Genomic DNA, 22,521 nt, shown 5'->3' with positions numbered 1-22,521 from the left:
CAGTCACTACAAATCCAAACAGTTCATGTCCAGTCACTGCAAGCTCAAACAGTTCATGTCTAGTCACAACAAGCCCAGTCAGTTCATGTCCAGTCATTGCAAGTCCAAACAGTTCATGTCCAGTCACTAAAAATCCAAACATTTTATGTCCAGTCACTACAGATCCAAACAGTTCATGTCCAGTCACTACAAGTCCAAACAGTTCATGTCCAGTCACTACAAGTCCAAACATTTCATGCCCAGTCACTAAAAAACCAAACATTTCATGTCCAGTCACTAAAGATCCAAACAGTTCATGTCCAGGCACAGCAAGTCCAAAATGTTCATGTCCAGTCACTACAAGCTCAAACAATTCATGTCCAGTCACTACAAGCTCAAACAGTTCATGTCCATTCACTACAAATCCAAACAGTTCATGTCCTGTCACTACAAATCCAAACAGTTCATGTCCAGTCACTACAAACTCAAACAGTTCATGTCCAGTCAACCACAAGTCCAGTGAGTTCATGTCCAGTCACTTCAAGCTCAAACAGTTCATGTCCAGTCAGTACAAATCAAAACATTTCATGTCCAGTCACTACAAGTCCAAACAGTTCATGTCCAGTCACTGCAAGCTCAAACAGTTCATGTCCAGTCACGACATGCCCAGTCAGTTCATGTCCTGTCATTGCAAGTCCAAACAGTTCATGTCCAGACACTGCAAGTAGAAACAGTTCATGTCAAGTCACTACAAGTCCAAACAGTTCATGCCCAGTCACTACAAGACCAAACAGTTCATGCCCAGTCACTACAAGTCCATACATTTCATGTCCAGTCACTAAAAATCCAAACAGTTCATGTCCAGTCACTAAAAATCCAAACATTTCATGTCCAGTCACGACAAGTCCAAACATTTCATTTCCAGTCACTAAAAAGCCAAACAGTTCATGTCCAGTCACTACAATCTCTAACAGTTCATGTCCAGTCAGTACAAGTCCAAACAGTTCATGTCCAGTCACTACAAGTCGAAACATTTCAAGTCCAGTCACCACAAGTCCAAACAGATCAGTTCCAGTCACTACAAGTCCAAACATTTGATGTCCAGTCACTAAAAAACCAAACAGTTCATGTCCAGTCACTACAAATCCAAACAGTTCATGTCCAGTCACTGCAAGCTCAAACAGTTCATGTCTAGTCACAACAAGCACAGTCAGATCATGTCCAGTCATTGCAAGTCCAAACAGTTCATGTCCAGTCACTAAAAATCCAAACATTTCATGTCCAGTCACTACAGATCCAAACAGTTCATGTCCAGTCACTATAAATCCAAACAGACTATGTCCAGTCACTGCAAGTCTAAACAGTTCATGTCCAGTCACTGCAAGCTCAAACAGTTCATGTCTAGTCACGACAAGCCCAGTCAGTTCATGTCCAGTCATTGCAAATCCAAACAGTTCATGTCCAGTCACTAAAAATCCAAACATTTCATGTCCAGTCACTACAGATCCAAACAGTTCATGTCCAGTCACTACAAATCCAAACAGATTATGTCCAGTCACTGCAAGTCTAAACTGTTCATGTCCAGTCACTAAAAATCCAAACAGTTCATATTCAGTCACTAAAAATCCAAACATTTCATGTCCAGTCACTAAAGATCCAAACAGTTCATGTCCAGTCACTGCAAGTCCAAACATTCATGCCCAGTCACAACAAGTCCAAATAGTTCATGCCCAGTCACTACAAGTCCATACATTTCATGTCCAGTCACTAAAAATCCAAACAGTTCATGTCCAGTCACTAAAAATCCAAACATTTCATGTCCAGTCACGACAAGTCCAAACATTTCATTTCCAGTCACTAAAAAGCCAAACAGTTCATGTCCAGTCACTACAATCTCTAACAGTTCATGTCCAGTCAGTACAAGTCCAAACAATTCATGTCCAGTCACTACAAGTCGAAACATTTCATGTCCAGTCACCACAAGTCCAAACAGATCAGTTCCAGTCACTACAAGTCCAAACAGTTCATGTCCAGTCACTAAAAATCCAAACATTTCATGTCCAGTCACTACAAGTCCAAACATTTCATGTCCAGTCACTACAAATCCAAACAGTTCATGTCCAGTTACTACAAGTACAAACAGTTCATGTCCAGTCACTGCAAGCTCAAACAGTTCATGTCTAGTCACGACAAGCCCAGCCAGTTCATGTCCAGTCATTGCAATTCCAAACAGTTCATGTCCAGTCACTGCAAGTCCAAACAGTTCATGTCCAGTCTCTACAAGTCCAAACATTTCATGTCCAGTCACGACAAGTCCAAACATTTCATGTCCAGTCACGACAAGTCCAAACATTTCATGTCCAGTCACGAAAAAGACAAACAGTTCATGTCCAGACACTACAATCTCTAACAGTTCATGTCCAGTCAGTACAAGTCCAAACAGTTCATGTCCAGTCACTACAAGTCGAAACATTTCATGTCCAGTCACCACAAGTCCAAACAGATCAGTTCCAGTCACTACAAGTCCAAACAGTTCATGTCCAGTCACTAAAAATCCAAACATTTCATGTCCAGTCACTACAAGTCCAAACATTTCATGTCCAGTCACTACAAATCCAAACAGTTCATGTCCAGTTACTACAAGTACAAACAGTTCATGTCCAGTCACTGCAAGCTCAAACAGTTCATGTCTAGTCACGACAAGCCCAGCCAGTTCATGTCCAGTCATTGCAATTCCAAACAGTTCATGTCCAGTCACTGCAAGTCCAAACAGTTCATGTCCAGTCACTACAAATCCAAACAGTTCATGTCCAGTCACTACAAGTCCAAACAGTTCATGTCCAGTGACTACAAGTCCAAACATTTCATGCCCAGTCACTAAAAAACCAAACATTTCATGTCCAGTCACTAAAGATCCAAACAGTTCATGTCCAGGCACAGCAAGTCCAAAATGTTCATGTCCAGTCACTACAAGCTCAAACAATTCATGTCCAGTCACTACAAGCTCAAACAGTTCATGTCCATTCACTACAAATCCAAACAGTTCATGTCCTGTCACTACAAATCCAAACATTTCATGTCCAGTCACTAAAAATCCAAACAGTTCATATTCAGTCACTAAAAATCCAAACATTTCATGTCCAGTCACTACAGATCCAAACAGTTCATGTCCAGTCACTGCAAGTCCAAACATTCATGCCCAGTCACTACAAGTCCAAATAGTTCATGCCCAGTCACTACAAGTCCATACATTTCATGTCCAGTCATTAAAAATCCAAACAGTTCATGTCCAGTCACTAAAAATCCAAACATTTCATGTCCAGTCACGACAAGTCCAAACATTTCATTTCCAGTCACTAAAAAGCCAAACAGTTCATGTCCAGTCACTACAATCTCTAACAGTTCATGTCCAGTCAGTACAAGTCCAAACAGTTCATGTCCAGTCACTACAAGTCGAAACATTTCATGTCCAGTCACCACAAGTCCAAACAGATCAGTTCCAGTCACTACAAGTCCAAACATTTCATGTCCAGTCACTAAAAATCCAAACAGTTCATATTCAGTCACTAAAAATCCAAACATTTCATGTCCAGTCACTACAGATCCAAACAGTTCATGTCCAGTCACTACAAGTCCAAACATTTCATGTCCAGTCACTACAAATCCAAACAGTTCATGTCCAGTTACTACAAGTACAAACAGTTCATGTCCAGTCACTGCAAGCTCAAACAGTTCATGTCTAGTCACGACAAGTCCAGCCAGTTCATGTCCAGTCATTGCAATTCCAAACAGTTCATGTCCAGTCACTGCAAGTCCAAACAGTTCATGTCCAGTCTCTACAAGTCCAAACATTTCATGTCCAGTCACGACAAGTCCAAACATTTCATGTCCAGTCACGAAAAAGACAAACAGTTCATGTCCAGACACTACAATCTCTAACAGATCATGTCCAGTCAGTACAAGTCCAAACAGTTCATGTCCAGTCACTACAAGTCCAAACATTTCATGTCCAGTCACTGCAAGCTCAAACAGTTCATGTCCAGTTACTACAAGTACAAACAGTTCATGTCCAGTCACTGCAAGCTCAAACAGTTCATGTCCAGTCACGACATGCCCAGTCAGTTCATGTCCAGTCATTGCATGTCCAAACAGTTCATGTCCAGACACTGCAAGTCCAAACAGTTCATGTCCAGTCACTACAAGTCCAAACAGTTCATGCCCAGTCACTACAAACCCAATCAGTTCATTTCCAGTCACTGCAAGTCCAAACGTTCATGTCCAGACACTACAATCTCAAACAATTCATGTCCAGTCTCCACAAGCTCAAACAGTTCATGTCCAGTCACTACAAATCCAAACAGTTCATGTCCAGTCACTACAAGTCCAAACATTTCATGTCCAGTCACTACAAATCCAAACAGTTCATGTCCAGTCACTGCAAGATCAAACAGTTCATTTCTAGTCACAACAAGCCCAGTCAGTTCATGTCCAGTCATTGCAAGTCCAAACAGTTCATGTCCAGTCACTAAAAATCCAAACATTTTATGTCCAGTCACTACAGATCCAAACAGTTCATGTCCAGTCACTACAAGTCCAAACAGTTCATGTCCAGTCACTACAAGTCCAAACATTTCATGCCCAGTCACTAAAAAACCAAACATTTCATGTCCAGTCACTAAAGATCCAAACAGTTCATGTCCAGGCACAGCAAGTCCAAAATGTTCATGTCCAGTCACTACAAGCTCAAACAATTCATGTCCAGTCACTACAAGCTCAAACAGTTCATGTCCATTCACTACAAATCCAAACAGTTCATGTCCTGTCACTACAAATCCAAACAGTTCATGTCCAGTCACTACAAACTCAAACAGTTCATGTCCAGTCAACCACAAGTCCAGTGAGTTCATTTCCAGTCACTTCAAGCTCAAACAGTTCATGTCCAGTCAGTACAAATCAAAACATTTCATGTCCAGTCACTACAAGTCCAAACAGTTCATGTCCAGTCACTGCAAGCTCAAACAGTTCATGTCCAGTCACGACATGCCCAGTCAGTTCATGTCCTGTCATTGCAAGTCCAAACAGTTCATGTCCAGACACTGCAAGTAGAAAAAGTTCATGTCCAGTCACTACAAGTCCAAACAGTTCATGCCCAGTCACTACAAGTCCAAACAGTTCATGCCCAGTCACTACAAGTCCATACATTTCATGTCCAGTCACTAAAAATCCAAACAGTTCATGTCCAGTCACTAAAAATCCAAACATTTCATGTCCTGTCACGACAAGTCCAAACATTTCATTTCCAGTCACTAAAAAGCCAAACAGTTCATGTCCAGTCACTACAATCTCTAACAGTTCATGTCCAGTCAGTACATGCCCAGTCAGTTCATGTCCTGTCATTGCAAGTCCAAACAGTTCATGTCCAGACACTGCAAGTAGAAACAGTTCATGTCCAGTCACTACAAGTCCAAACAGATCAGTTCCAGTCACTACAAGTCCAAACATTTGATGTCCAGTCACTAAAAAACCAAACAGTTCATGTCCAGTCACTACAAATCCAAACAGTTCATGTCCAGTCACTGCAAGCTCAAACAGTTCATGTCTAGTCACAACAAGCCCAGTCAGATCATGTCCAGTCATTGCAAGTCCAAACATTTCATGTCCAGTCACTACAGATCCAAACAGTTCATGTCCAGTCAATACAATTCCAAACAGACTATGTCCAGTCACTGCAAGTCTAAACAGTTCATGTCCAGTCACTGCAAGCTCAAACAGTTCATGTCTAGTCACGACAAGCCCAGTCAGTTCATGTCCAGTCATTGCAAGTCCAAACAGTTCATGTCCAGTCACTAAAAATCCAAACATTTCATGTCCAGTCACTACAGATCCAAACAGTTCATGTCCAGTCACTACAAATCCAAACAGATTATGTCCAGTCACTGCAAGTCTAAACTGTTCATGTCCAGTCACTACAAGTCCTAACATTTCATGTCCAGTCACTAAAAATCCAAACAGTTCATATTCAGTTACTAAAAATCCAAACATTTCATGTCCAGTCACTACAGATCCAAACAGTTCATGTCCAGTCACTGCAAGTCCAAACATTCATGCCCAGTCACTACAAGTCCAAATAGTTCATGCCCAGTCACTACAAGTCCATACATTTCATGTCCAGTCACTAAAAATCCAAACAGTTCATGTCCAGTCACTAAAAATCCAAACATTTCATGTCCAGTCACGACAAGTCCAAACATTTCATTTCCAGTCACTAAAAAGCCAAACAGTTCATGTCCAGTCACTACAAGTCCAAACATTTCATGTCCAGTCACTACAAATCCAAACAGTTCATGTCCAGTTACTACAAGTACAAACAGTTCATGTCCAGTCACTGCATCTCAAACAGTTCATGTCTAGTCACGACAAGCCCAGCCAGTTCATGTCCAGTCATTGCAATTCCAAACAGTTCATGTCCAGTCACTACAAGTCCAAACAGTTCATGCCCAGTCACTACAAGTCCAAACATTTCATGTCCAGTCACTAAAAATCCAAACATTTTATGTCCAGTCACTACAGATCCAAACAGTTCATGTCCAGTCACTACAAGTCCAAACAGTTCATGTCCAGTCACTACAAGTCCAAACATTTCATGCCCAGTCACTAAAAAACCAAACATTTCATGTCCAGTCACTAAAGATCCAAACAGTTCATGTCCAGGCACAGCAAGTCCAAAATGTTCATGTCCAGTCACTACAAGCTCAAACAATTCATGTCCTGTCACTACAAGCTCAAACAGTTCATGTCCATTCACTACAAATCCAAACAGTTCATGTCCTGTCACTACAAATCCAAACAGTTCATGTCCAGTCACTACAAACTCAAACAGTTCATGTCCAGTCAACCACAAGTCCAGTGAGTTCATTTCCAGTCACTTCAAGCTCAAACAGTTCATGTCCAGTCAGTACAAATCAAAACATTTCATGTCCAGTCACTACAAGTCCAAACAGTTCATGTCCAGTCACTGCAAGCTCAAACAGTTCATGTCCAGTCACGACATGCCCAGTCAGTTCATGTCCTGTCATTGCAAGTCCAAACAGTTCATGTCCAGTCACTACAAGTGCAAACAGTTCATGCCCAGTCACTACAAGTCCAAACAGTTCATGCCCAGTCACTACAAGTCCATACATTTCATGTCCAGTCACTAAAAATCCAAACAGTTCATGTCCAGTCACTAAAAATCCAAACATTTCATGTCCTGTCACGACAAGTCCAAACATTTCATTTCCAGTCACTAAAAAGCCAAACAGTTCATGTCCAGTCACTACAATCTGTAACAGTTCATGTCCAGTCAGTACATGCCCAGTCAGTTCATGTCCTGTCATTGCAAGTCCAAACAGTTCATGTCCAGACACTGCAAGTAGAAACAGTTCATGTCCAGTCACTACAAGTCCAAACAGATCAGTTCCAGTCACTACAAGTCCAAACATTTGATGTCCAGTCACTAAAAAACCAAACAGTTCATGTCCAGTCACTACAAATCCAAACAGTTCATGTCCAGTCACTGCAAGCTCAAACAGTTCATGTCTAGTCACAACAAGCCCAGTCAGATCATGTCCAGTCATTGCAAGTCCAAACATTTCATGTCCAGTCACTACAGATCCAAACAGTTCATGTCCAGTCAATACAATTCCAAACAGACTATGTCCAGTCACTGCAAGTCTAAACAGTTCATGTCCAGTCACTGCAAGCTCAAACAGTTCATGTCTAGTCACGACAAGCCCAGTCAGTTCATGTCCAGTCATTGCAAGTCCAAACAGTTCATGTCCAGTCACTAAAAATCCAAACATTTCATGTCCAGTCACTACAGATCCAAACAGTTCATGTCCAGTCACTACAAATCCAAACAGATTATGTCCAGTCACTGCAAGTCTAAACTGTTCATGTCCAGTCACTACAAGTCCAAACATTTCATGTCCAGTCACTAAAAATCCAAACAGTTCATATTCAGTTACTAAAAATCCAAACATTTCATGTCCAGTCACTACAGATCCAAACAGTTCATGTCCAGTCACTGCAAGTCCAAACATTCATGCCCAGTCACTACAAGTCCAAATAGTTCATGCCCAGTCACGACAAGTCCAAACATTTCATTTCCAGTCACTAAAAAGCCAAACAGTTCATGTCCAGTCACTACAAGTCCAAACATTTCATGTCCAGTCACTACAAATCCAAACAGTTCATGTCCAGTTACTACAAGTACAAACAGTTCATGTCCAGTCACTGCATCTCAAACAGTTCATGTCTAGTCACGACAAGCCCAGCCAGTTCATGTCCAGTCATTGCAATTCCAAACAGTTCATGTCCAGTCACTACAAGTCCAAACAGTTCATGCCCAGTCACTACAAGTCCAAACATTTCATGTCCAGTCACTAAAAATCCAAACAGTTCATATTCAGTCACTAAAAATCCAAACATTTCATGTCCAGTCACTACAGATCCAAACAGTTTATGTCCAGTCACTACAAGTCCAAACATTTCATGTCCAGTCACTACAAATCCAAACAGTTCATGTCCAGTTACTACAAGTACAAACAGTTCATGTCCAGTCACTGCAAGCTCAAACAGTTCATGTCTAGTCACGACAAGCCCAGCCAGTTCATGTCCAGTCATTGCAATTCCAAACAGTTCATGTCCAGTCACTGCAAGTCCAAACAGTTCATGTCCATTCTCTACAAGTCCAAACATTTCATGTCCAGTCAAGACAAGTCCAAACATTTCATGTCCAGTCACGAAAAAGACAAACAGTTCATGTCCAGACACTACAATCTCTAACAGTTCATGTCCAGTCAGTACAAGTCCAAACAGTTCATGTCCAGTCACTACAAGTCCAAACATTTCATGTCCAGTCACTGCAAGCTCAAACAGTTCATGTCCAGTCACGACATGCCCAGTCAGTTCATGTCCAGTCATTGCATGTCCAAACAGTTCATGTCCAGACACTGCAAGTCCAAACAGTTCATGTCCAGTCACTACAAGTCCAAACAGTTCAAATCCAGTCACTACAAGTCCAAACAGTTCATGCCCAGTCACTACAAACCCAAACAGTTCATTTCCAGTCACTGCAAGTCCAAACGTTCATGTCCAGACACTACAAGCTCAAACAATTCATGTCCAGTCTCCACAAGCTCAAACAGTTCATGTCCAGTCACTACAAATCCAAACAGTTCATGTCCAGTCACTACAAGTCCAAACATTTCATGTCCAGTCACTACAAATCCAAACAGTTCATGTCCAGTCACTGCAAGCTCAAACAGTTCATGTCTAGTCACAACAAGCCCAGTCAGTTCATGTCCAGTCATTGCAAGTCCAAACAGTTCATGTCCAGTCACTAAAAATCCAAACATTTTATGTCCAGTCACTACAGATCCAAACAGTTCATGTCCAGTCACTACAAGTCCAAACAGTTCATGTCCAGTCACTACAAGTCCAAACATTTCATGCCCAGTCACTAAAAAACCAAACATTTCATGTCCAGTCACTAAAGATCCAAACAGTTCATGTCCAGGCACAGCAAGTCCAAAATGTTCATGTCCAGTCACTACAAGCTCAAACAATTCATGTCCAGTCACTACAAGCTCAAACAGTTCATGTCCATTCACTACAAATCCAAACAGTTCATGTCCTGTCACTACAAATCCAAACAGTTCATGTCCAGTCACTACAAACTCAAACAGTTCATGTCCAGTCAACCACAAGTCCAGTGAGTTCATGTCCAGTCACTTCAAGCTCAAACAGTTCATGTCCAGTCAGTACAAATCAAAACATTTCATGTCCAGTCACTACAAGTCCAAACAGTTCATGTCCAGTCACTGCAAGCTCAAACAGTTCATGTCCAGTCACGACATGCCCAGTCAGTTCATGTCCTGTCATTGCAAGTCCAAACAGTTCATGTCCAGACACTGCAAGTAGAAACAGTTCATGTCAAGTCACTACAAGTCCAAACAGTTCATGCCCAGTCACTACAAGACCAAACAGTTCATGCCCAGTCACTACAAGTCCATACATTTCATGTCCAGTCACTAAAAATCCAAACAGTTCATGTCCAGTCACTAAAAATCCAAACATTTCATGTCCAGTCACGACAAGTCCAAACATTTCATTTCCAGTCACTAAAAAGCCAAACAGTTCATGTCCAGTCACTACAATCTCTAACAGTTCATGTCCAGTCAGTACAAGTCCAAACAGTTCATGTCCAGTCACTACAAGTCGAAACATTTCATGTCCAGTCACCACAAGTCCAAACAGATCAGTTCCAGTCACTACAAGTCCAAACATTTGATGTCCAGTCACTAAAAAACCAAACAGTTCATGTCCAGTCACTACAAATCCAAACAGTTCATGTCCAGTCACTGCAAGCTCAAACAGTTCATGTCTAGTCACAACAAGCACAGTCAGATCATGTCCAGTCATTGCAAGTCCAAACAGTTCATGTCCAGTCACTAAAAATCCAAACATTTCATGTCCAGTCACTACAGATCCAAACAGTTCATGTCCAGTCACTATAAATCCAAACAGATTATGTCCAGTCACTGCAAGTCTAAACAGTACATGTCCAGTCACTGCAAGCTCAAACAGTTCATGTCTAGTCACGACAAGCCCAGTCAGTTCATGTCCAGTCATTGCAAATCCAAACAGTTCATGTCCAGTCACTAAAAATCCAAACATTTCATGTCCAGTCACTACAGATCCAAACAGTTCATGTCCAGTCACTACAAATCCAAACAGATTATGTCCAGTCACTGCAAGTCTAAACTGTTCCTGTCCAGTCACTAAAAATCCAAACAGTTCATATTCAGTCACTAAAAATCCAAACATTTCATGTCCAGTCACTAAAGATCCAAACAGTTCATGTCCAGTCACTGCAAGTCCAAACATTCATGCCCAGTCACAACAAGTCCAAATAGTTCATGCCCAGTCACTACAAGTCCATACATTTCATGTCCAGTCACTAAAAATCCAAACAGTTCATGTCCAGTCACTAAAAATCCAAACATTTCATGTCCAGTCACGACAAGTCCAAACATTTCATTTCCAGTCACTAAAAAGCCAAACAGTTCATGTCCAGTCACTACAATCTCTAACAGTTCATGTCCAGTCAGTACAAGTCCAAACAGTTCATGTCCAGTCACTACAAGTCGAAACATTTCATGTCCAGTCACCACAAGTCCAAACAGATCAGTTCCAGTCACTACAAGTCCAAACAGTTCATGTCCAGTCACTAAAAATCCAAACATTTCATGTCCAGTCACTACAAGTCCAAACATTTCATGTCCAGTCACTACAAATCCAAACAGTTCATGTCCAGTTACTACAAGTACAAACAGTTCATGTCCAGTCACTGCAAGCTCAAACAGTTCATGTCTAGTCACGACAAGCCCAGCCAGTTCATGTCCAGTCATTGCAATTCCAAACAGTTCATGTCCAGTCACTGCAAGTCCAAACAGTTCATGTCCAGTCTCTACAAGTCCAAACATTTCATGTCCAGTCACGACAAGTCCAAACATTTCATGTCCAGTCACGACAAGTCCAAACATTTCATGTCCAGTCACGAAAAAGACAAACAGTTCATGTCCAGACACTACAATCTCTAACAGTTCATGTCCAGTCAGTACAAGTCCAAACAGTTCATGTCCAGTCACTACAAGTCGAAACATTTCATGTCCAGTCACCACAAGTCCAAACAGATCAGTTCCAGTCACTACAAGTCCAAACAGTTCATGTCCAGTCACTAAAAATCCAAACATTTCATGTCCAGTCACGACAAGTCCAAACATTTCATTTCCAGTCACTAAAAAGCCAAACAGTTCATGTCCAGTCACTACAATCTCTAACAGTTCATGTCCAGTCAGTACAAGTCCAAACAGTTCATGTCCAGTCACTACAAGTCGAAACATTTCATGTCCAGTCACCACAAGTCCAAACAGATCAGTTCCAGTCACTACAAGTCCAAACATTTGATGTCCAGTCACTAAAAAACCAAACAGTTCATGTCCAGTCACTACAAATCCAAACAGTTCATGTCCAGTCACTGCAAGCTCAAACAGTTCATGTCTAGTCACAACAAGCACAGTCAGATCATGTCCAGTCATTGCAAGTCCAAACAGTTCATGTCCAGTCACTAAAAATCCAAACATTTCATGTCCAGTCACTACAGATCCAAACAGTTCATGTCCAGTCACTATAAATCCAAACAGATTATGTCCAGTCACTGCAAGTCTAAACAGTTCATGTCCAGTCACTGCAAGCTCAAACAGTTCATGTCTAGTCACGACAAGCCCAGTCAGTTCATGTCCAGTCATTGCAAATCCAAACAGTTCATGTCCAGTCACTAAAAATCCAAACATTTCATGTCCAGTCACTACAGATCCAAACAGTTCATGTCCAGTCACTACAAATCCAAACAGATTATGTCCAGTCACTGCAAGTCTAAACTGTTCCTGTCCAGTCACTAAAAATCCAAACAGTTCATATTCAGTCACTAAAAATCCAAACATTTCATGTCCAGTCACTAAAGATCCAAACAGTTCATGTCCAGTCACTGCAAGTCCAAACATTCATGCCCAGTCACAACAAGTCCAAATAGTTCATGCCCAGTCACTACAAGTCCATACATTTCATGTCCAGTCACTAAAAATCCAAACAGTTCATGTCCAGTCACTAAAAATCCAAACATTTCATGTCCAGTCACGACAAGTCCAAACATTTCATTTCCAGTCACTAAAAAGCCAAACAGTTCATGTCCAGTCACTACAATCTCTAACAGTTCATGTCCAGTCAGTACAAGTCCAAACAGTTCATGTCCAGTCACTACAAGTCGAAACATTTCATGTCCAGTCACCACAAGTCCAAACAGATCAGTTCCAGTCACTACAAGTCCAAACAGTTCATGTCCAGTCACTAAAAATCCAAACATTTCATGTCCAGTCACTACAAGTCCAAACATTTCATGTCCAGTCACTACAAATCCAAACAGTTCATGTCCAGTTACTACAAGTACAAACAGTTCATGTCCAGTCACTGCAAGCTCAAACAGTTCATGTCTAGTCACGACAAGCCCAGCCAGTTCATGTCCAGTCATTGCAATTCCAAACAGTTCATGTCCAGTCACTGCAAGTCCAAACAGTTCATGTCCAGTCTCTACAAGTCCAAACATTTCATGTCCAGTCACGACAAGTCCAAACATTTCATGTCCAGTCACGACAAGTCCAAACATTTCATGTCCAGTCACGAAAAAGACAAACAGTTCATGTCCAGACACTACAATCTCTAACAGTTCATGTCCAGTCAGTACAAGTCCAAACAGTTCATGTCCAGTCACTACAAGTCGAAACATTTCATGTCCAGTCACCACAAGTCCAAACAGATCAGTTCCAGTCACTACAAGTCCAAACAGTTCATGTCCAGTCACTAAAAATCCAAACATTTCATGTCCAGTCACTACAAGTCCAAACATTTCATGTCCAGTCACTACAAATCCAAACAGTTCATGTCCAGTTACTACAAGTACAAACAGTTCATGTCCAGTCACTGCAAGCTCAAACAGTTCATGTCTAGTCACGACAAGCCCAGCCAGTTCATGTCCAGTCATTGCAATTCCAAACAGTTCATGTCCAGTCACTGCAAGTCCAAACAGTTCATGTCCAGTCACTACAAATCCAAACAGTTCATGTCCAGTCACTACAAGTCCAAACAGTTCATGTCCAGTGACTACAAGTCCAAACATTTCATGCCCAGTCACTAAAAAACCAAACATTTCATGTCCAGTCACTAAAGATCCAAACAGTTCATGTCCAGGCACAGCAAGTCCAAAATGTTCATGTCCAGTCACTACAAGCTCAAACAATTCATGTCCAGTCACTACAAGCTCAAACAGTTCATGTCCATTCACTACAAATCCAAACAGTTCATGTCCTGTCACTACAAATCCAAACATTTCATGTCCAGTCACTAAAAATCCAAACAGTTCATATTCAGTCACTAAAAATCCAAACATTTCATGTCCAGTCACTACAGATCCAAACAGTTCATGTCCAGTCACTGCAAGTCCAAACATTCATGCCCAGTCACTACAAGTCCAAATAGTTCATGCCCAGTCACTACAAGTCCATACATTTCATGTCCAGTCATTAAAAATCCAAACAGTTCATGTCCAGTCACTAAAAATCCAAACATTTCATGTCCAGTCACGACAAGTCCAAACATTTCATTTCCAGTCACTAAAAAGCCAAACAGTTCATGTCCAGTCACTACAATCTCTAACAGTTCATGTCCAGTCAGTACAAGTCCAAACAGTTCATGTCCAGTCACTACAAGTCGAAACATTTCATGTCCAGTCACCACAAGTCCAAAGAGATCAGTTCCAGTCACTACAAGTCCAAACATTTCATGTCCAGTCACTAAAAATCCAAACAGTTCATATTCAGTCACTAAAAATCCAAAAATTTCATGTCCAGTCACTACAGATCCAAACAGTTCATGTCCAGTCACTACAAGTCCAAACATTTCATGTCCAGTCACTACAAATCCAAACAGTTCATGTCCAGTTACTACAAGTACAAACAGTTCATGTCCAGTCACTGCAAGCTCAAACAGTTCATGTCTAGTCACGACAAGTCCAGCCAGTTCATGTCCAGTCATTGCAATTCCAAACATTTCATGTCCAGTCACTACAGATCCAAACAGTTCATGTCCAGTCACTACAAGTCCAAACATTTCATGTCCAGTCACTACAAATCCAAACAGTTCATGTCCAGTTACTACAAGTACAAACAGTTCATGTCCAGTCACTGCAAGCTCAAACAGTTCATGTCTAGTCACGACAAGTCCAGCCAGTTCATGTCCAGTCATTGCAATTCCAAACAGTTCATGTCCAGTCACTACAATCTCTAACAGTTCATGTCCAGTCAGTACAAGTCCAAACAGTTCATGTCCAGTCACTACAAGTCGAAACATTTCATGTCCAGTCACCACAAGTCCAAACAGATCAGTTCCAGTCACTACAAGTCCAAACAGTTCATGTCCAGTCACTAAAAATCCAAACATTTCATGTCCAGTCACTACAAGTCCAAACATTTCATGTCCAGTCACTACAAATCCAAACAGTTCATGTCCAGTTACTACAAGTACAAACAGTTCATGTCCAGTCACTGCAAGCTCAAACAGTTCATGTCTAGTCACGACAAGCCCAGCCAGTTCATGTCCAGTCATTGCAATTCCAAACAGTTCATGTCCAGTCACTGCAAGTCCAAACAGTTCATGTCCAGTCTCTACAAGTCCAAACATTTCATGTCCAGTCACGACAAGTCCAAACATTTCATGTCCAGTCACGACAAGTCCAAACATTTCATGTCCAGTCACGAAAAAGACAAACAGTTCATGTCCAGACACTACAATCTCTAACAGTTCATGTCCAGTCAGTACAAGTCCAAACAGTTCATGTCCAGTCACTACAAGTCGAAACATTTCATGTCCAGTCACCACAAGTCCAAACAGATCAGTTCCAGTCACTACAAGTCCAAACAGTTCATGTCCAGTCACTAAAAATCCAAACATTTCATGTCCAGTCACTACAAGTCCAAACATTTCATGTCCAGTCACTACAAATCCAAACAGTTCATGTCCAGTTACTACAAGTACAAACAGTTCATGTCCAGTCACTGCAAGCTCAAACAGTTCATGTCTAGTCACGACAAGCCCAGCCAGTTCATGTCCAGTCATTGCAATTCCAAACAGTTCATGTCCAGTCACTGCAAGTCCAAACAGTTCATGTCCAGTCACTACAAATCCAAACAGTTCATGTCCAGTCACTACAAGTCCAAACAGTTCATGTCCAGTGACTACAAGTCCAAACATTTCATGCCCAGTCACTAAAAAACCAAACATTTCATGTCCAGTCACTAAAGATCCAAACAGTTCATGTCCAGGCACAGCAAGTCCAAAATGTTCATGTCCAGTCACTACAAGCTCAAACAATTCATGTCCAGTCACTACAAGCTCAAACAGTTCATGTCCATTCACTACAAATCCAAACAGTTCATGTCCTGTCACTACAAATCCAAACATTTCATGTCCAGTCACTAAAAATCCAAACAGTTCATATTCAGTCACTAAAAATCCAAACATTTCATGTCCAGTCACTACAGATCCAAACAGTTCATGTCCAGTCACTGCAAGTCCAAACATTCATGCCCAGTCACTACAAGTCCAAATAGTTCATGCCCAGTCACTACAAGTCCATACATTTCATGTCCAGTCATTAAAAATCCAAACAGTTCATGTCCAGTCACTAAAAATCCAAACATTTCATGTCCAGTCACGACAAGTCCAAACATTTCATTTCCAGTCACTAAAAAGCCAAACAGTTCATGTCCAGTCACTACAATCTCTAACAGTTCATGTCCAGTCAGTACAAGTCCAAACAGTTCATGTCCAGTCACTACAAGTCGAAACATTTCATGTCCAGTCACCACAAGTCCAAACAGATCAGTTCCAGTCACTACAAGTCCAAACATTTCATGTCCAGTCACTAAAAATCCAAACAGTTCATATTCAGTCACTAAAAATCCAAACATTTCATGTCCAGTCACTACAGATCCAAACAGTTCATGTCCAGTCACTACAAGTCCAAACATTTCATGTCCAGTCACTACAAATCCAAACAGTTCATGTCCAGTTACTACAAGTACAAACAGTTCATGTCCAGTCACTGCAAGCTCAAACAGTTCATGTCTAGTCACGACAAGTCCAGCCAGTTCATGTCCAGTCATTGCAATTCCAAACAGTTCATGTCCAGTCACTGCAAGTCCAAACAGTTCATGTCCAGTCTCTACAAGTCCAAACATTTCATGTCCAGTCACGACAAGTCCAAACATTTCATGTCCAGTCACGAAAAAGACAAACAGTTCATGTCCAGACACTACAATCTCTAACAGTTCATGTCCAGTCAGTACAAGTCCAAACAGTTCATGTCCAGTCACTACAAGTCCAAACATTTCATGTCCAGTCACTGCAAGCTCAAACAGTTCATGTCCAGTTACTACAAGTACAAACAGTTCATGTCCAGTCACTGCAAGCTCAAACAGTTCATGTCCAGTCACGACATGCCCAGTCAGTTCATGTCCAGTCATTGCATGTCCAAACAGTTCATGTCCAGACACTGCAAGTCCAAACAGTTCAAGTCCAGTCACTACAAGTCCAAACAGTTCATGCCCAGTCACTACAAACCCAATCAGTTCATTTCCAGTCACTGCAAGTCCAAACGTTCATGTCCAGACACTACAATCTCAAACAATTCATGTCCAGTCTCCACAAGCTCAAACAGTTCATGTCCAGTCACTACAAATCCAAACAGTTCATGTCCAGTCACTACAAGTCCAAACATTTCATGTCCAGTCACTACAAATCCAAACAGTTCATGTCCAGTCACTGCAAGATCAAACAGTTCATTTCTAGTCACAACAAGCCCAGTCAGTTCATGTCCAGTCATTGCAAGTCCAAACAGTTCATGTCCAGTCACTAAAAATCCAAACATTTTATGTCCAGTCACTACAGATCCAAACAGTTCATGTCCAGTCACTACAAGTCCAAACAGTTCATGTCCAGTCACTACAAGTCCAAACATTTCATGCCCAGTCACTAAAAAACCAAACATTTCATGTCCAGTCACTAAAGATCCAAACAGTTCATGTCCAGGCACAGCAAGTCCAAAATGTTCATGTCCAGTCACTACAAGCTCAAACAATTCATGTCCAGTCACTACAAGCTCAAACAGTTCATGTCCATTCACTACAAATCCAAACAGTTCATGTCCTGTCACTACAAATCCAAACAGTTCATGTCCAGTCACTACAAACTCAAACAGTTCATGTCCAGTCAACCACAAGTCCAGTGAGTTCATGTCCAGTCACTTCAAGCTCAAACAGTTCATGTCCAGTCAGTACAAATCAAAACATTTCATGTCCAGTCACTACAAGTCCAAACAGTTCATGTCCAGTCACTGCAAGCTCAAACAGTTCATGTCCAGTCAGTACAAGTCCAAACAGTTCATGTCCAGTCACTACAAGTCGAAACATTTCATGTCCAGTCACCACAAGTCCAAACAGATCAGTTCCAGTCACTACAAGTCCAAACATTTGATGTCCAGTCACTAAAAAACCAAACAGTTCATGTCCAGTCACTACAAATCCAAACAGTTCATGTCCAGTCACTGCAAGCTCAAACAGTTCATGTCTAGTCACAACAAGCACAGTCAGATCATGTCCAGTCATTGCAAGTCCAAACAGTTCATGTCCAGTCACTAAAAATCCAAACATTTCATGTCCAGTCACTACAGATCCAAACAGTTCATGTCCAGTCACTATAAATCCAAACAGATTATGTCCAGTCACTGCAAGTCTAAACAGTTCATGTCCAGTCACTGCAAGCTCAAACAGTTCATGTCTAGTCACGACAAGCCCAGTCAGTTCATGTCCAGTCATTGCAAATCCAAACAGTTCATGTCCAGTCACTAAAAATCCAAACATTTCATGTCCAGTCACTACAGATCCAAACAGTTCATGTCCAGTCACTACAAATCCAAACAGATTATGTCCAGTCACTGCAAGTCTTAACTGTTCCTGTCCAGTCACTAAAAATCCAAACAGTTCATATTCAGTCACTAAAAATCCAAACATTTCATGTCCAGTCACTAAAGATCCAAACAGTTCATGTCCAGTCACTGCAAGTCCAAACATTCATGCCCAGTCACAACAAGTCCAAATAGTTCATGCCCAGTCACTACAAGTCCATACATTTCATGTCCAGTCACTAAAAATCCAATCAGTTCATGTCCAGTCACTAAAAATCCAAACATTTCATGTCCAGTCACGACAAGTCCAAACATTTCATTTCCAGTCACTAAAAAGCCAAACAGTTCATGTCCAGTCACTACAATCTCTAACAGTTCATGTCCAGTCAGTACAAGTCCAAACAGTTCATGTCCAGTCACTACAAGTCGAAACATTTCATGTCCAGTCACCACAAGTCCAAACAGATCAGTTCCAGTCACTACAAGTCCAAACAGTTCATGTCCAGTCACTAAAAATCCAAACATTTCATGTCCAGTCACTACAAGTCCAAACATTTCATGTCCAGTCACTACAAATCCAAACAGTTCATGTCCAGTTACTACAAGTACAAACAGTTCATGTCCAGTCACTGCAAGCTCAAACAGTTCATGTCTAGTCACGACAAGCCCAGCCAGTTCATGTCCAGTCATTGCAATTCCAAACAGTTCATGTCCAGTCACTGCAAGTCCAAACAGTTCATGTCCAGTCTCTACAAGTCCAAACATTTCATGTCCAGTCACGACAAGTCCAAACATTTCATGTCCAGTCACGACAAGTCCAAACATTTCATGTCCAGTCACGAAAAAGACAAACAGTTCATGTCCAGACACTACAATCTCTAACAGTTCATGTCCAGTCAGTACAAGTCCAAACAGTTCATGTCCAGTCACTACAAGTCGAAACATTTCATGTCCAGTCACCACAAGTCCAAACAGATCAGTTCCAGTCACTACAAGTCCAAACAGTTCATGTCCAGTCACTAAAAATCCAAACATTTCATGTCCAGTCACTACAAGTCCAAACATTTCATGTCCAGTCACTACAAATCCAAACAGTTCATGTCCAGTTACTACAAGTACAAACAGTTCATGTCCAGTCACTGCAAGCTCAAACAGTTCATGTCTAGTCACGACAAGCCCAGCCAGTTCATGTCCAGTCATTGCAATTCCAAACAGTTCATGTCCAGTCACTGCAAGTCCAAACAGTTCATGTCCAGTCACTACAAATCCAAACAGTTCATGTCCAGTCACTACAAGTCCAAACAGTTCATGTCCAGTGACTACAAGTCCAAACATTTCATGCCCAGTCACTAAAAAACCAAACATTTCATGTCCAGTCACTAAAGATCCAAACAGTTCATGTCCAGGCACAGCAAGTCCAAAATGTTCATGTCCAGTCACTACAAGCTCAAACAATTCATGTCCAGTCACTACAAGCTCAAACAGTTCATGTCCATTCACTACAAATCCAAACAGTTCATGTCCTGTCACTACAAATCCAAACATTTCATGTCCAGTCACTAAAAATCCAAACAGTTCATATTCAGTCACTAAAAATCCAAACATTTCATGTCCAGTCACTACAGATCCAAACAGTTCATGTCCAGTCACTGCAAGTCCAAACATTCATGCCCAGTCACTACAAGTCCAAATAGTTCATGCCCAGTCACTACAAGTCCATACATTTCATGTCCAGTCACTAAAAATCCAAACAGTTCATGTCCAGTCACTAAAAATCCAAACATTTCATGTCCAGTCACGACAAGTCCAAACATTTCATTTCCAGTCACTAAAAAGCCAAACAGTTCATGTCCAGTCACTACAATCTCTAACAGTTCATGTCCAGTCAGTACAAGTCCAAACAGTTCATGTCCAGTCACTACAAGTCGAAACATTTCATGTCCAGTCACCACAAGTCCAAACAGATCAGTTCCAGTCACTACAAGTCCAAACAGTTCATGTCCAGTCACTAAAAATCCAAACATTTCATGTCCAGTCACTACAAGTCCAAACATTTCATGTCCAGTCACTACAAATCCAAACAGTTCATGTCCAGTTACTACAAGTACAAACAGTTCATGTCCAGTCACTGCAAGCTCAAACAGTTCATGTCTAGTCACGACAAGCCCAGCCAGTTCATGTCCAGTCATTGCAATTCCAAACAGTTCATGTCCAGTCACTGCAAGTCCAAACAGTTCATGTCCAGTCTCTACAAGTCCAAACATTTCATGTCCAGTCACGACAAGTCCAAACATTTCATGTCCAGTCACGACAAGTCCAAACATTTCATGTCCAGTCACGAAAAAGACAAACAGTTCATGTCCAGACACTACAATCTCTAACAGTTCATGTCCAGTCAGTACAAGTCCAAACAGTTCATGTCCAGTCACTACAAGTCGAAACATTTCATGTCCAGTCACCACAAGTCCAAACAGATCAGTTCCAGTCACTACAAGTCCAAACAGTTCATGTCCAGTCACTAAAAATCCAAACATTTCATGTCCAGTCACTACAAGTCCAAACATTTCATGTCCAGTCACTACAAATCCAAACAGTTCATGTCCAGTTACTACAAGTACAAACAGTTCATGTCCAGTCACTGCAAGCTCAAACAGTTCATGTCTAGTCACGACAAGCCCAGCCAGTTCATGTCCAGTCATTGCAATTCCAAACAGTTCATGTCCAGTCACTGCAAGTCCAAACAGTTCATGTCCAGTCACTACAAATCCAAACAGTTCATGTCCAGTCACTACAAGTCCAAACAGTTCATGTCCAGTGACTACAAGTCCAAACATTTCATGCCCAGTCACTAAAAAACCAAACATTTCATGTCCAGTCACTAAAGATCCAAACAGTTCATGTCCAGGCACAGCAAGTCCAAAATGTTCATGTCCAGTCACTACAAGCTCAAACAATTCATGTCCAGTCACTACAAGCTCAAACAGTTCATGTCCATTCACTACAAATCCAAACAGTTCATGTCCTGTCACTACAAATCCAAACATTTCATGTCCAGTCACTAAAAATCCAAACAGTTCATATTCAGTCACTAAAAATCCAAACATTTCATGTCCAGTCACTACAGATCCAAACAGTTCATGTCCAGTCACTGCAAGTCCAAACATTCATGCCCAGTCACTACAAGTCCAAATAGTTCATGCCCAGTCACTACAAGTCCATACATTTCATGTCCAGTCATTAAAAATCCAAACAGTTCATGTCCAGTCACTAAAAATCCAAACATTTCATGTCCAGTCACGACAAGTCCAAACATTTCATTTCCAGTCACTAAAAAGCCAAACAGTTCATGTCCAGTCACTACAATCTCTAACAGTTCATGTCCAGTCAGTACAAGTCCAAACAGTTCATGTCCAGTCACTACAAGTCGAAACATTTCATGTCCAGTCACCACAAGTCCAAACAGATCAGTTCCAGTCACTACAAGTCCAAACATTTCATGTCCAGTCACTAAAAATCCAAACAGTTCATATTCAGTCACTAAAAATCCAAACATTTCATGTCCAGTCACTACAGATCCAAACAGTTCATGTCCAGTCACTACAAGTCCAAACATTTCATGTCCAGTCACTACAAATCCAAACAGTTCATGTCCAGTTACTACAAGTACAAACAGTTCATGTCCAGTCACTGCAAGCTCAAACAGTTCATGTCTAGTCACGACAAGTCCAGCCAGTTCATGTCCAGTCATTGCAATTCCAAACAGTTCATGTCCAGTCACTGCAAGTCCAAACAGTTCATGTCCAGTCTCTACAAGTCCAAACATTTCATGTCCAGTCACGACAAGTCCAAACATTTCATGTCCAGTCACGAAAAAGACAAACAGTTCATGTCCAGACACTACAATCTCTAACAGTTCATGTCCA

The sequence above is a fragment of the Hemitrygon akajei genome, chromosome 16 (genome assembly GCF_048418815.1).
Source record: "Hemitrygon akajei chromosome 16, sHemAka1.3, whole genome shotgun sequence".
In the NCBI taxonomy this organism is placed as follows: Eukaryota; Metazoa; Chordata; class Chondrichthyes; order Myliobatiformes; family Dasyatidae; genus Hemitrygon; species Hemitrygon akajei.
Note: the sequence above shows the minus strand (reverse complement) of the source record.